The sequence below is a fragment of the Mus musculus genome, chromosome 4 (assembly GCF_000001635.26).
Source record: "Mus musculus strain C57BL/6J chromosome 4, GRCm38.p6 C57BL/6J".
In the NCBI taxonomy this organism is placed as follows: Eukaryota; Metazoa; Chordata; class Mammalia; order Rodentia; family Muridae; genus Mus; species Mus musculus.
The window spans coordinates 42,788,262-42,803,663 of NC_000070.6; the positions used below are offsets into that span (position 1 = coordinate 42,788,262).

Below are 15,402 nucleotides of genomic sequence, written 5' to 3' on the forward strand. Positions count from 1 at the left end.
TATCTGGTTAAAACCTGATCTTTGTTTTTTTTTTTTCCTCTTAAATTTTTTTTGAAGATTATTTAGTACATGTGTGTGTTTTGTCGGCGTGGATGGTTGCATACCATGTGCACGCTGATGTCCCTGGAGGCCAGAAAAGGGCACCGGATTCTCTGAAACCGAAGTTACAGGCGGCTGTGAGGCAACATGTGGGTTGTGGGAACTGCACCCAAGTCCTCTGGAAGGGCAAGCTGGTACTTTCAACCACTAAACCCTGAAACCATCTCCCCAGCCCTGAAACCTGGCCTTTATCTGCTTGCTCTAATCATTTTTGCCACAGTGTGTATGTATGAGATGAAGCTGTGTACCAGGTGAATATACTATGATCATTCCTACTCTTTTCTAAGCGTATGTGTAAAGATAATCTATATAGACCCACCAGAGGAAAATCCCTAAAGGATCTCCTGGACCAGGATTCTAAACTCTACATTAAAGGTAAAAACTAAGCTTATATAAGACCTGTGAATCTTCGATACTTCTGGTTACTGGAGTCCTTTTATGTAGACTGTATTTATGTCCACAAGCCTCCTAAAATGCTGGTTAGGGAAATACCGAGCCAGTGGCCTCCAGACTGAAATTGTATTAGTAGCTTTTTCAGGCTTATGTTTGTGTGCTCTGGGTTGCGTTATGCTCATCTCTGTGTGTGCTACTGCAGTGAAGAGCAGCAGAGGGCGTGCAAATAGGCTCAAGTCTGCGTGCATCCCTGATTGTAGAGATAACAGGATTGGCTGGTGAGTTGGATGTGAACTCTCAGGTGAAAAAGTCAAGGATGGCACTATTGTCTATGGCCAAACTACTGGAGAGATGGGGAAGCCATTGGACTCTGTAAGAAACACTGACTGGAGCAGTTGTTACAGGTGAGCATTGGGGTGGGAGACTCAGGAGTTCATCTCTGCAGAGTCGGAGGTGAATAATGGGATTGAGTAGGCAATCTGGATATATAAGAAGGACTAAGCCAAGTTCAGAAGGTCTGTCATGGCAAAGCCCATGTCTTGTGTTTAGCATAGTCTCTGACATAAGAGACAAGCACCCGGCCCACAGTGCACATATTTGTGAGTACAAGGTCTTTCTCAAAGCCATGCTTCCAGAGACCTCACCCTCATCCGAGTACTTCGTCCTGTGTCAGGGCTCCGTACTCTATGGCTTTAATGATCCTAAAGCGAAGCGATGGCTGGAATATGTCACTAATGACATTATGATGCACTGGCAGCCATCGTCCCAAGGAATCTCTGAAGTTAAAAAAATCCATGGAGCCGTTAGATGCCAGCCAGGAGGAATCCGTTCCTGGGACAAGTTGTCGTACTTTTCGGCCTCAGCCAGTGCATGTGACAGTTGGGAAATAGTCACCGTCAGAGCTGAGTACATTTGGCCTCATGATGGTATAGATGAGAAGGTAGGATCATGGGCAGAGGCAGTGTTCTGGGGAAGGAGGAGGAGGATAGTCTCTGTGAACCTTTGTTGTTGAGACAGGACCTTACTGTGCAGCCCTGGCTGGCCTTGAACTCATTAGGTAGGCCAGGTGGGCCTCAAACTCACCCATCAGCCTGTGTCTGCCTTGCAAGTGCTGGAATAAAAGGCCCACACTACTACACTGGGCACCTAGTTTCTTCTAGATTGATTGATGCTAACCATTCGGAATGTTCATGCATAAACAGGGCTCAGTAATCCTGGTGGCGATGGGATGTAGGGAAAGGTCCAAAACCGTGAAGAATCTTTTTTGATGGTTCTCTGCCGTCACTAATTTCTTTTACTTCTTTTTCATTCCAGCCCTTGACTTTCATAATTAAATTGAGAACATCACAATTTTTCCCTTATCGCTTTACCTTTGGCCCCAAAATATGAGCCAGGCAGAGTTTGGTGAAGGAACTCAAGCCTGATCTTTATCTTTAATGTATAATACACGAGAGACTTCCTTTCTGGTCAAGTGTTTAATTCACATTCTAGGTTGGGGTAAGGAAAACTGACTTGTCTGAAGTAAGTTCAAGTCTCCTTCCCGGGATGAGGGCATTTTTATTTCCTTCATACCTTCTCTTAATAATGTACAGCAGAGACAAAGACGACAGACAACTCATTCGGAGATAGAAAATACATTTTGGGTAGTGCAGTCCCTACCTGTTCATCAAAGAAAATGACAATGCTGTGCTCTTAAAGGGATACAGAGGTTGGGGAGCCTAGAAACTGTCACCATGCAGGGCGGTCTCCATTACCAGAAGAGCATTTCTGAAGTAAACCCTGGGAGCTAGGGTAGGTTTCTGTGGTGACTGGCATAAGCCAACCTAGGACAGTGCCGAGGGCAATGGCGGGAGTTGCCTAATACTGAGACAGAGCCAAGCTGCCGGGAGCGAGGCCGGAGCTTACTGTCTAGAATATGGGGAGCAGTTAATAAGGAGGCCATCACTGACTTCTCAGAGGACGAAAACTGGGCCTTGGGCCCTCTGGAGTCCTCTGGCTTAGTTTTCTTGGTGGGGCTCTTGGCTTGAGGCAGACCCCTTTCAACATTTTCTTTACTGGTTTTGGCCACCTTTCCAGGTGTAGAGACCGTGGATGGCTCCGTGTGTGCTTTGCTCTTGATCTTGGGGTTAATAGAGTGAAAAAAGAATTTCATCTTATTTTTCAAGCCAGCCTCTGGAAGGTGGCTAGGCCTCATGTAGGGAGAGGCTGGCATCTCATGCCCTGGTGGGAAGTGACCTGGACCAGGTTGGCCCTGAGAAGGCCTTCTCTGAGTTGGTGAGCGTGGGAAAGGAAGGCCCTGGGAAGCCCGGGAGAGCACAGGCTAGGGGGCTTCAGCAGTCCTCACAGGTTCTGGGACAATGGATTCCTCGCTTTGACTGTCCATGTCCTGCTCAGAGTCTGTCTCCATGAAGACTTCTGGAGGTGGGTCTGGGAACTGGAGCTCAGGGGACTCCCAGGGACTGTGTGGACAGGCATCCTCAAGATGAAAGGTGTGACCCTGTTGTGAGGAGCCCTGGAGTGGTCTGTGCAGGAGCCTCTTCTCCTGCTCTTCATCCTGGCGTGTCTTTTGACCGACCAGGGAAAACCCAAGACCTGCGTCCCCTTCTCCAAGGTCCCCCACGACTTTGGATTTCTCTAGGTTGAACCTTTTCCCTCCAGCTTCCGTGTCAACACAGACTTGGATCTTATCCCTTTGGGAATGCGAGGCCTTGGAGCTCTGCTGGGCAGAACTATGGGGCACTGCTTTGGAAGGAGGAGGCCTTTGCGCCTGACACACATCCTGTACTGCAGAAGCTGGCTGTTTTTTAGGGTGGACCCCTTTTGCATTTGGGGCTGGCAGAGATGGGCATGCGACAGGCTGTTCCTGTAGCAGTGTGCTCTCTGACGTGTGTAGACTTCTGAGAAATTCCTGGATGGATTCGCTCTCTAGGTCGGCTGTACCCAGCTCCTTGTGTTCTCTCTTTTCCTTTTCAGAAATCCCAAACTGCATTGCTAGGATCTTTTTTTTCAGGTGGAAATTCAGTTTGGCCAAGATATGTGTGTTTATTGGGTAGGGTCTGCATGGGGGAGGCTGACTCTCTGCAGGCACCTTCTCTGTCCTTCCGTCCGCCTCTGCTCCAGGCTGGAACTCTTCTGCAGTGTCCGCAGACACCCCACTGTCATCCTGAGTGCAGGACTCAAGTGGGGTAATTTGAGTCAGAGCTCTTGATGGGCTTTTGACAGCTTTGGGCATCTTCTCTCTGAGTCTAGGTTGGCTAGTGACTGCTGGGGATGCAGGCCTAGAGAGAGCTACACAGTAAAGGGCAGGCAGGCCTGACAGGAAGGCCAGATACTTATGATGTAAAGTTGTCTCCAGTTTCTTAATGGTTTCCTTAGGCAGGGATTGGGGCTTCTTACAGTGTTCAAAGAGAGTACCAGATAAGGTTTGTGTCTCCTGGCTGAGGGTCTTTGGTTTCCAGGGAACAACTTTGTGAAGTAAGTCAGGGTCACTTTTACTTTCTGCCTGTAACTTCCTGCATTGGCCTTGTGGAATCCAAGGGAAGGGAGCCACTGTTGCTAAGCTTCCAGGAATTTTGCATTCCCAAGATTTCCAGACTTGGGCCGGGACCTTGCCCTCCTGGATCTGTTCACATTTGGAATCAACATGGCTTTTCAACATTTCCCTTGTCTTGGCAAACAAGTGTGGCATGGGGATTGTCCCTTTGCCCGCTGTGAGTAAGAACATGTCACCAGGCCCATCGGCCTCTGGTTTCCCGGGCTGTGAGATGCTCACATTGGTTAAGCTACTGCTGCCGCAGGGCAGGGACTGCGGGTCTGTTGAGGAGAGCAGCATATTCATGCAGCGCTGGATCCTCTGGGGCAGCCCCCAGCGGAGGTGAATCAGCTGCTTCTGCAGGTGGAATTCCAGCAGCCTTCCTGCGTGCTCTGGGAAGATGTCCCTGGTGGGATGTAAGAAGGGCTTCCTTGCCAAGGAAGTTTTTACTGTCTTAGCCTCACTGAGTGCTTCACACGGCATTCGGCGCTGGTTTTGGAGGAGGAGAGCTGGCAGGCCCCACTGAAGCTTGCTGAGTTGTTTCTTTAGGAGGTGGCGTTCCAGTGCTTCACACTCAGCCAGCGACAGGAACGGGACAGTAATCTGTGCTCCTTCACGCTCACAGGGAGTCTTGCCATTCAGAGAAGTCGGGGAAGAGGGAAAGGCTGACTTACATGGTGTTTTGGGTAAGAAAAGGCCCGAGAGTACCCCTGAGGGCTGAGCATCTGTGGAGGGCTTGGACATATCCTTTTTCTTGCAGATACCTTGAGAACTCAAGGAAGTAACATCCAAGGACTCACTGTGAAGAGATGGAAGGCCACAGAATAACTGGCTATAATATTCACTCTGAAGATTGTCTCCTGAGTCATTAGCTTTTGCCCTGGGGAGTGGATAGAAATTCCTTAGATGTTCACCTTCATGAGAGGGCAAGCAAGTATGAATTTGGTGCCAGGGCCTTCCTTGTTGCAGGTTTATAACAGGCCATTTGGAAACCCAGAAGGTCTGGACGGGCTGGCCTGCCGAATACAAGCTGCTGGTCTTGTGGGAAACGATCCCAGTTCTGTCCTCAGTGACCTTAGAACTGCTGCTCAGAGTACAGGAAGATGGATTTTCTCGAGATCGACGAAATAATGTTGGGTCTGGCATGAGCTGCCTCAGGGACTCCTCCACACGTCTCGGAAGACCCCACTTCTGGAAATGTATCCATTTTTTTACATGTAGTTCAAGAAGCCCACGGACTTTAGGACTAAGTAATGGCAGATGGGAAGACAGCATTGAGTCCATATGTAAGGACATAGTATGTGTCAAGTTTGGGTCCAGGGATAGTAAAGACACAGAGGACTTCACGTGATGAAGGTCTTGGCTTTCCTGGTCAAGCTTTGCTTTGCTTTGCACTATTGTTTCCTCAATCATTAAAACCATAGGTTCCTTGAGCCTTGAAGAAGTCACAGTCTCTGAGACCACGGGCATGTTGGCGAGATGAAAATTTTGGTCTAGCTGGAGACGATCAGTCCAGCATTCTTGAACCCCAAATGTGTTGGTCAACTGTGTTAAGTGTCCCGTTAGTTGTGTTAGTGTTTGGTTTCCGGGCACCCGTGGATGAGGTCTGGTGTGCCTGGAACAGAGCTCCATATTCTGTTCAAAAGACATGGGCAACATCTCCAGGTGCGCAGAGTGAGCAGAGCCCTGGTTCAGTCCCAAAAAAGCAGGGGAGAGCTGACTTTTCTCACTCTGCACTAACTGCTGAATCTCTTCAGTCGCAGCCTCACAGATTTGGCAGCTGGGATCTAAACACAGGAGCTGCCGCACATTTCCCTGCTTGGGGACCCAGCTTTGGCTTGGAAGAGAAAAATAAGACAACCATTAATGAACGAACTTTGTCTGCCTCTTTGGAAGACTGTGTCTGGAGATTTCTGGGCCCTTTTCTCCAGTCCCAAAGTTCTAACCCGACACTGTAGGAAATGAGGTCCTCACTCAAAGCATGGGGTGCTGCTGTATCCAGAAACTCTTGGGAATCATTCGTGCTCTCCAGAAATGAAGTAGAGGGTAAGATGATAGGAAGATGGCATCCCAACAACTGCTCCCCCACTCTGAGGACAGACAGGAGGTAATTGCAGCAGGGTCCAGCCAAACCCAGGGTTCTGCCTTTGGAAGGGAGCAGCAAGAAGACCATATGACATGGTGACCTCTTTATGCTGAATTCCCTCTCTTGACAGGTTGGTGTCTGGGTGCAGCCCTAGCAATGTCCTTTACAGAGCATGCGTGAGTCCATTCTGAAATTCAGACCTGCTGAGACCCTAACATACAGATTGGGTGTGGGGTGGCTCTTCCCTGCTGAGCTGTGACCCATCTCTGCCCTGGCAGCCCTCTCAGCTGGTGGACCTGCCTGCCTGTGTTTGTCCTTCCCTCAGTCACCCCTTTCCTCACCCCTGGCCTGAATCAGGCCAAGAAATCATCAGAGTTTAGACCACAGAGGTCAAGAGGTCACCTTTTCATGATAGAGAGCAGCTCCCATGGCTTCTCAGCTTCTTCTCGGGAAAGTCTCCTGGCTGAGGAATCGGGACAAAGAGTTACGTGGCGAATGAGCATATTAGGGGGATCCTACAGGAATCACAGACTCGGTGCTCTATGGCATGTCTGTGTAGAGCATAGCCATTTACAATTTGCTCTCCTTGCCCAGTTTCATTTGGGCTTCACAGGCAAGAGAGAATGGCCAGTGTTATGCCTACTTTGTGGATGGCTGAGTAAGTTACACTTTACAACCCATTATCAGCCCCTCCTTCCAGTACCCCATCCATCACACAAGTCCTCCCTCCATCCCACCTTCCCCTTCTTTTTTGAGAAGAGGAAGTCTCCTTTTTGGGTATCACTACCCCCACTAACTCTCACTCCATAAAACTAGCTCTTAGTCTGATTTTCTCCCTCCTGTGACAAAATAACTAGGATTTTGTCAAGCAGTTTAAGGGAGAAGATGCTTGTTTGAGCACATAGTTCCACGCATCGTGGGCCGAAAGGCGTGGCGACCAGATGCCTGTGCGTGAAGCTGTGGGAGAGGCCGAGTTATAAAGGAGGTCCTAGGATGGCAGAGATGGATGCCAGAGATATGGAAAGTTGGACAAGGAATGCTGTCTGTACTGAGCATAGCCAGTTATAGCCAGTTATAGAGAGCCCAGAGAGAGCTTTGCAAGCAGAGGACCCTATAGGAGTGGACCTTGAAGGATTACAGTCCACCTTCTGTTCTGCCCACAGCTCTGCTTCCAGATGTGCCCTGATGTGAACAAGCCACGTTGCAAGCGCTTGCTGTTATGAGACAAGCCACTCAGTCGCTATGCCTTTCCCACTGTGGTGGATGGATAAGCTCTGAAGCTGTAGGCCAAAAGAGGCCCTTCTTCCATTGCTCTGCTAGGCATGCCGCCCCAGTGAGGAAGTAGTGACCGCTAAGTGTGCATCCCTTGCTGCACAGCAGTCTTCATCGCGTTCTTAGCTGCTTAGTGCCAAGGAAATTGGGTAGAGCTTTGCGGAACACTCCCAGTTCCCACCCACTGCAGTCTTCGGTGTAAATCCCAGGCTGTAGAACTCAGAACTTCATGAGTTAGAACACCTGGCTCTCGGCAGCAGGGGCTCTGAGGGACAGAGGAGGTGGGAGCTCTCCCAGGGGTGGGGAGTCAGGAGACATTGGAACTTTACCTCTTGATGCTGCATCTCTAGCCCTTTGCCTGACCTTTCGATGATGCTTAAAGAGAAAAATATTACAGTGTAAAGCCAGGGCTCATTTTCTTCTTCATGTCCAAAATGAGAGACAGATCATAGACATTTTCCTATGTTTCCTAAGCTCTCGTGTCTCTGCCTTTCTTTCCACCTGAGCATTTCCCCCTCTCTGCCTATCTCCGACTCACTTGAGGTTCTCCACCATCCTTCTTCAGGTCTCTACTCTCATACAAACTTCTGTAGGAAGGATGGCACGGGCGAGGGAGGGGAGGCCAAACAGACTCAAAGACACTTCTGACGGCCCGAGGACATCAGCTCACAAAGTCCTGCAAGTGGAGCCCCTCACCCCAGCAAGTTGGGAGGTCTTCTGAGATCCAGGGCAGTAGTTTTTCTATTACCTAATTCTCAACTCAAGACCAACAGGAAGACTGGTAGCCTTTCAATCGGAGTACATGGCGGGCGGCACTGAGGTGATGGTGGTAAGGAATTATTTATAGGTCCTTTGTAACCACTTACTTTTCTAAGTCCTTTGGCACAAAACGGGGGCACTCTGGAATAGCATTTAGCATTTAAAGGTTACTTATCTAGGCTTAAAGCATTTCAATCAGAGTCAGCGTTTTCCTACCCGGTAGCAGCTCTCTTTAGGTTCCAAGCTCAATCTCTGGTAACTCCGTCTTACTTGCCAGGCAGTTAGGAAAATGGCGAAGATGGAGGTGTAGGTACATAAAAGATAACCTATGTCCCAGAAAGAACATGCAGGGATTAACATGGCCTAAACCTCATTAGCACGAGGAGACTAGTCATCTCTGTATTAGTCGTTCAAGGGCCTATGTGCCTAATGACTCGCTGCACTGGGCATTGTCATGGCTGCCTCACAGAGGATGGAATTAGGGCACCAGACTGCATCACAAAGCCCTCTGTTCCACAGAGATTGCTCCAGTGGTGTTTCATTGGTCGTCTGCAAAAGTAAATCTATCTATCTATCTCTATCTATCCATCAATCTATCATCTAGCTATCTATACACACACACACATTCCCCACCCCCAACTTTACTTCCTCTGTCTCCCATCCCATCCCAACCTCTTTGTTCAGCTTCCTCTTCCAGAACTGTCCAGTCACTTATCTTCAGAATCTTGAGTTATTTGCCACACACGGCACCTTGTGAGAGAGAGTGACTGGGAGAGAGAGTAACCCACACTAACTCTACACCCAACCTGGGGACACACAGGAGCTTAGAGAGAGCACAGCATGGGTGTGGCTTGAAAATGGAGAGCTTTGATGTTTCAAGTAAGGGGTGACTTAAGAGATCAAAACTACGAGAAGGGATGGTTATGGCTGATGTGGTGGCGCCATACATCCAAACAAAGGCAATAAAGCCTTGGTAGCCAGAGACGGAAATGGCCACTAATAATAGTCACAAGTCCCTTCCTTGTGACTATTCATCACCCTGAGCATGCAGGAGGCTTTCTACATGGGTGGAAGTTCAAGTCTTGAATAGAGTTGCACCAGCGTGCTGTATCGGTGTGTCGTGGAGGAGTGTGATGCTTACAGATGCTTTCCACCCACAGGCAGGACTGTCAACTGGGTACCAAGTCTTCAAGTACGGGAGCCTATGGGGGACATTTCTTGTTCAAACACCATGTATCTTTCAACAAAATATTACTATGCTGTAATATTTCTGATTGAATGGGTAATTTCAACGCAGAGATAGGATCAAGTAGACATTCTAAAAATAGAAAATATGGTAACAGTGATTGCTTGTCAAGATAGTCTTGACACCGGAGGAAAAAAATCAATAGCCTAATGATAATTCAGTAGACATTATCCAGGGTGACATACAAGTGAAAAACAAAACAAAACAACAACAAAAACAAAACCAAGCATTCAAGAGTCGTGACATGTATCAAAAAGTCTATTATAAATGCAACAGACATCCTAGAAACAGACAGACAGACACAGAGAGAGAGAGAAAAAAACAAAAGAAATATTAGAAGAAATAGCCAATGATTTTTCAAAATTAATGAGAAGTCAATTAAAAATCAAGAGGCTTCATGATTTTTTTTTTGTGATACTATTAGGTAGCATTCTAATTTAATAACCCAAATCTTCAAATGCTTTACATGATGAAAATGATAGGTGACCTAAGCTCACACATGCTTCTCTGTGTTGGAGAGAAAGAGTTTGCATTACAGAAATTATGCACTGTCATACACTGGGGCTTTGAAAATCAGCTGTCAGATGAGTCAAGGGGAAGGGGGCCTGAGACCTGCTTCTCTGGGGAGCAGACTCCGAGGAGCCAGAGGAATGGCTTGGCAGTTAGGAGCGCTGCAGTTAGGAGCACTGCAGTTAGGAGCGCTGCAGTTAGGACCACTGCAGTTAGGAGCACGGGCTGCTCTTCTGGAAGAGGCTGGTTTGATTCCTAGCACCCTCATGGTGGCTCACAAACATCTGTGACTCCAGTTCTTAGTTATCCAAGGGCCTTTTCTTTCCTCCCTGGGCAGAAGGCAGTGCACAAACATGCATGCAGGGAGAACACCCATGCACATTTAAAAAAGAAAGAGCACATTTGGGACTGGTGTGACAGCTCAGAGATTAAGGCAGTCGCCACCAAGCTTGACAAACCGACAAACTGACAAACCTGGTTGTCAGGATCTATGTGGTGGATGAAAGAAGAGGAGAATCCACTTTTGAAAGTTTCTCTCTCTCTCTCTCTCCCTCTCTCTCCCTCTCTCTTCCTCTCTCTCTCCCTCTCTCTTCCTCTCTCTCTCACACACACAATAATAAAGGGGAAAAAAAAAGTACTGATGCTGCCAAGATTAGGTCATCTTTGGCAGCAGGACATGCCCAGGAGGTGGAGGAGGGATATCTGTTATGACTTTGGAAGGTTTGTTTTTATCCAGATCCATGACAAACTCATTAATCACTTACTTCACCAGCCAGGTGTTTAACAGGAATCTAGGGGTTAGTTACAACTTGAAAGGAATACATTAGGACCAGAGAGAAGAGATAGAGTTACCTCCTACTCATCAGCCTTGGGCAGACACTGCCAAGACTGCTGATGTCGGTGCTAATAGAGCATCAGGGTATACTGAACACACAGAAATAGAGCAGAGAGTAGCTATCTGGTAGACCATCCCCTTGACCCAGGAGCCATCTGATGCATCAGATGCGGGCTGATATCAGGTTTTTGAACTGAGGAAGCGCTGAGTCTGTTCATACATTCCCTTCCTGCTCCCCCATACCTGTTTTTTGTTTGTTTGCTTGTTTGTTTTGTTTTGTTTTATTCTGTTTTTTGGCATGGAAAACTTTATGTGCCAAGATTGTTAGCCACACTAAGAGCAGCAGAGAGGATGACTCCTCTTCCTCTCATCTGTCACCTTCACTGCATAGGTAATGAGTTCACTGGAGAGAGCAAAGTAGCTGCAGGTCTCTTGGGAGAAAAACAAGACTTTCAATAGCCTTTTGGAAGAGAATGATAATTACAGTAAGATGTAGCTAAGTGTCCTGGCTAATTTACTGTCAACTGAACACAAGCTAGAGTCATTTGGGAAGAACCCTCAATTGGGAAAATGCCTCCATGTTAGCAAACAGCACTCCTCCATGGCCTCTGCATCAGCTCCCGCTTCCAGGTCCCTTGAGTTCTTGACCCAACTTTCCGGGACGATGGACTACAAGCTACAGGATGAAATAAGCCCTTTCTTTCCCCAAGTTTCTCTTGGTTGTGTGGTTTTACCATAGCAACAGAGACCCTGTCTAAGATGCTAGGTAAAAATGCTAATTAGAATAAGTTTGCGGGGAGAGGGGGCGGGGCAACATGTGAAACTAATTGAGTACTACAAGATCTTGAGAAAAGAGGACAGAAAGAAATATCCCATGCTGAACCAGAACTGGTTATGTGTGCTTTGACTCATTTTGGCAGAATACATGGTGAGATACAGTTTCTATCATGAGATGGGTCCTACTATGAGACAGGACCACAAAATGAAGAGGGAAAAGAAGGAAGGGGCTGGGCGGGGAGACAAGAGGAGCACATGGATATTAAAGGGTGACCATTTGGGACTGGACAGCCATTTCCTATGAACTTCCCTGGGGAGGCCCTCCTCTCCCAGCTTCCCTCAGCTGCCTCTGGGTAGTGCTGGTGTCTTGTGGACTTTTCTATCCACTTTGGCGTGTCCATTGGCGAGCAGGTTCTAGTTAGGAATGTATATGTACACACATGTATGTGCCTGCAGGAGCCGAAAAAGGAGGCCACGAATCTGAAGAAGAACAAGGAAGGTTTATGGGAGGGTTTGGAGGGAGGAAGGGAGAAATGTAGTTGTATATTAAATGTATTGCATTATATTATATTACAGTCTCAAGACTGTATAAAAATAAAAAGGGTGGTTGTCTTATGAAGGCTCGGTCTGAGTCAATTTATTAACCCACTCATGAATTAACATGTCAGTGGATTAATAAGTTGTTGCTTGCATGTTTTGTTATAGCCACGCTCCTTGTGCTCAGCTTGCTCTGTGTTACCATGGCCATCACAGATGTCAGGCAGATGCTGCCACCAGGCTCCAGAACCTTGAGGAAATAGATGATATCTTTATAAGTTTTCCTCATCAATTATGTTATCTGTGGCATTGTTATGGCAACAGAAAATGGACTATTCTATGATTATAGGATGGTCACAACAAATGATAAAGCTTCTGGAATATAACAGAGAATGTCTTCATTATGACTTAAGAAAAGCTGTGCCGCAGATCTAGCCCAGGGACCCCGCATACCAGGCAAACATTCTCCCATGGAGTTGCATCTCCAACCCTTTCATTAGAAAATTCTCGATGGTAAACAAAATTCCTTTAAAAATTACAGAGCACTAATCCTAAAATGAGATTGATACATTGGTGCATTTTAAACATCAGGGTTTCCTTTTAAAGAGTGGTGTGGTGGTTTGAAAAGAGTGACAGCCCACCCCCCACACACACACACAGATTCACACATTTGGAAGCTTAGCCATCAGGGAGAGTATTTTCCAAAGGAATGACCTCCACAAACAAAGGAAGCCTGAAGGTTTTATCTGGGGGCCTACCCACAGTCATATAAGAAAACACATTAGGAACGAGCATAGTCTATGGATGCTCACGTTCCTGAATAGCTACAGTTTAGCGTCATTGTCTTTGTTAAGGTTTCTACTGCTGTGGTAAAGACCCGACCAAAGCAACTTAGGGAGGAAAAGGCTTTATTCAGCGTACACTTCCAGTTAATAGTCCATCACTGAGGGAAGTCAGGCCAAGAACTCCAGCTGGACAGGGACCTAATACAGCAGGAACTGGTCAGAGGCCATGAAGAGGTGCTGATAACTGCCTTGCTCTCCATGACTTGCACAACCTGCTTTCTCATACCACCCAGGACCACCTGCCCAGGAGTAGCACCATCTACAATGGGCTGGTCCCTCCCGCATCAATAACTAATTAAGAAAATGCCACACAAGATTGCCTATAGACCAACCTATGGAGTCATTTTCTTAGTTGTAATTTCCTTTTCTCAAATGACTTTAGCTTGTGTCAAGTTGATAAAAACAAAACAAAACCCAATCAGGACAGTTCATGAAAGGACAGTTGACTGGTTTTGGTCATGCTTAGCTCAGCATTCTGGGCCACAAGTTTAAGAGGTTAAACAGGTAGACACGAGCATTTTAGGGTTATGCTCCGCTGGGGTCCTAGGGACGGCTGACAGGGGGGCCTCTTGGCAGGTGACTTAGGGTTTCTCTTGCTGTGAACAGACACCATGACCACTGCAACTCTTATAAAGGACAGCATTTAATTGGGGCTGGCTTACAGTCCCAGAGGTTTAGCCCATTGCCATCATGGTGGCTTGCAAGCAGACATGGTGCTGGAGAGGTAGATGAGAGTTCTACATTTTGATCCACAGGCATCAGGAAGAGAAGTGGTTGAGCTTCTGAGACCTCAAAGCCCATCCCCTACTCACATACTTCCTTCCTCCAACAAAGCCACACCTCCTCCAACAAAGCCACACCTCCGAATAGTGCCCCACCCCCACTACCCATGGGCCTATGGGGGCCATTTTTATTCATGCTACCAGAGTAGGGTCAATTTTTTTTTAATCCTTTCACTTCTGCACCCTATTGCTCTGGCATAATAAATCCAGGAAACCATAATTTGACATATATTACAGATATATTATAGGATGGAAATGTTTATAATCTCTCAAACTTTAAATCTCTGGCAGAGATCTCTTTCAGTTTTCAGGACCTCTCTGAAGTTTGTGTGTGTGTGCATAGGGAGCTAGAGGACAGCTTTGACTGTCAATCTAATGATACTATCCACCTTGTTTTTTGAGACAGATTCTCTCACTGGCCTTGAGCTCACCAACTAGACTGGCTGGCTAGGGAGTCCAAATGTCTGTCTACCTTTGTCTCTCTGGTGCTGAGATTACAAGTATTTACCACCATGTCCTGCTTTTTAAAATGTGGGTTCTGAGCCTCGAACTCAGGTCCTCCTATTTTATGAGGCAAGGCAACTGCTTTATGGACTGAGCTATCATCTCAGCTCTCATCTGCCAGTCTTTATGGCCAGACATCCTTGACAAGGCTTCTTTTTAAAGCAGGGACTCCTTTAAATCTCTGGTACCTCTGAAATTAGCCAGGGCAGAGGTTATTTTCAACCTCTGCCAGACCTGGGGACCAGTATCAATCTCAGGCTTCAGGCTAACCCCCTTGTGCTTGCTTTCTGATGCATCAAGTTCCTGTTTATTTTGTTCTAAGACTCTTGTGGACAACTCAGGGTCCAGGCTCACCCCCTGATTTTGTGAAATCACTGGAGTGGCTTCCAACTTTGCCCAGAAGCACATGAGCAGTGTAGGGTTAGTGAGATGCTCTTGTGCAGGGGTCAAGCCAGGAAGGCTGCCTCTCTTCATTGACTCTGTGCCAAGTTTACATAAGACTGTTCAGCACAGACTGGAAACAAGACAGATTGTGGGCTAAGAACCCCAGCATGCATTTCTTGGAAATTGGCCTCTGTCCTGGCTGGTTTTATGTTAACTTGACACAAGCTAGAGTCATTAGAGAGGAGGGAGCCTCAATTGAGAAAATGCCTCCATTACATCAGGCTTGTAGGCAAGCCTGTGGGGCATTTTCTTAATTAGTAATTGATGGGGAAGGGCCCCACCCACTGTGGGTGGGGTCACCCCAGGCTGGTGGTTCTCACATCTAGAAGAAAACAGGATGAGGGAAGGCTTCAGGGATCTGAAGAAGATAAGGACTCCACAGGAAGACCACAGAGTCAACTAACCTGGACCCTTGGGGGCTCCAGAGACTGAGCCACCAACCAAAGAGAGAGCATGGGCTGGACCTAGGCCCCCTGCACATGTGTAGCAGATGTGCAGCTTGGTCTTCATGTGGGTCCCCCAACAACTGGAGTGGGGGCTGTCCCTGACTCTGTTGCCTGCCTGTGGACTTTGTTCCCCTAACTGGACTGCTTTGTCTGTCCTCAGTGGGAGAGGATGCACCTAGTCCTGCAGTTACTTGATGTGTGTGTGTGTGTGTGTGTGTGTGTGATACCCAGGGAGGGGCTCCCCTTCTTAGAAGAGAAGGGGAGGAGAGGAGGGAGTGAGGGAAGAATCTGTGACTGGGGAGGGGTCCTGTAGAGTGAATAAATTAATTAATAAA

The 15,402-nt window shown here is 47.4% G+C and overlaps 1 long non-coding RNA gene and 1 pseudogene across 2 annotated transcripts in view; one reads left to right on the top strand and one right to left on the bottom strand.

Moving 5' to 3' along the window:
- 4930578G10Rik (RIKEN cDNA 4930578G10 gene) overlaps positions 1-15,402 on the top strand; it is a 201,517-nt gene that overhangs the window by 117,972 nt on the left and 68,143 nt on the right. The gene's annotated exons all lie outside the window — the stretch shown is intronic.
- Positions 1,953-15,402, bottom strand: part of Gm12394 — a 13,879-nt pseudogene continuing 429 nt past the window's right edge. Inside the window, exons 1-4 of the transcript XR_004691346.1 lie at positions 8,358-15,402; positions 7,712-7,757; positions 6,513-6,573; positions 1,953-5,861 (exon numbers count right to left, since the gene is read on the bottom strand). The exon at positions 8,358-15,402 is cut by the window's right edge and continues 429 nt beyond it. The product of XR_004691346.1 is annotated as a predicted gene 12394 (transcript). The remainder of the gene's footprint in view (positions 5,862-6,512; positions 6,574-7,711; positions 7,758-8,357) is intronic.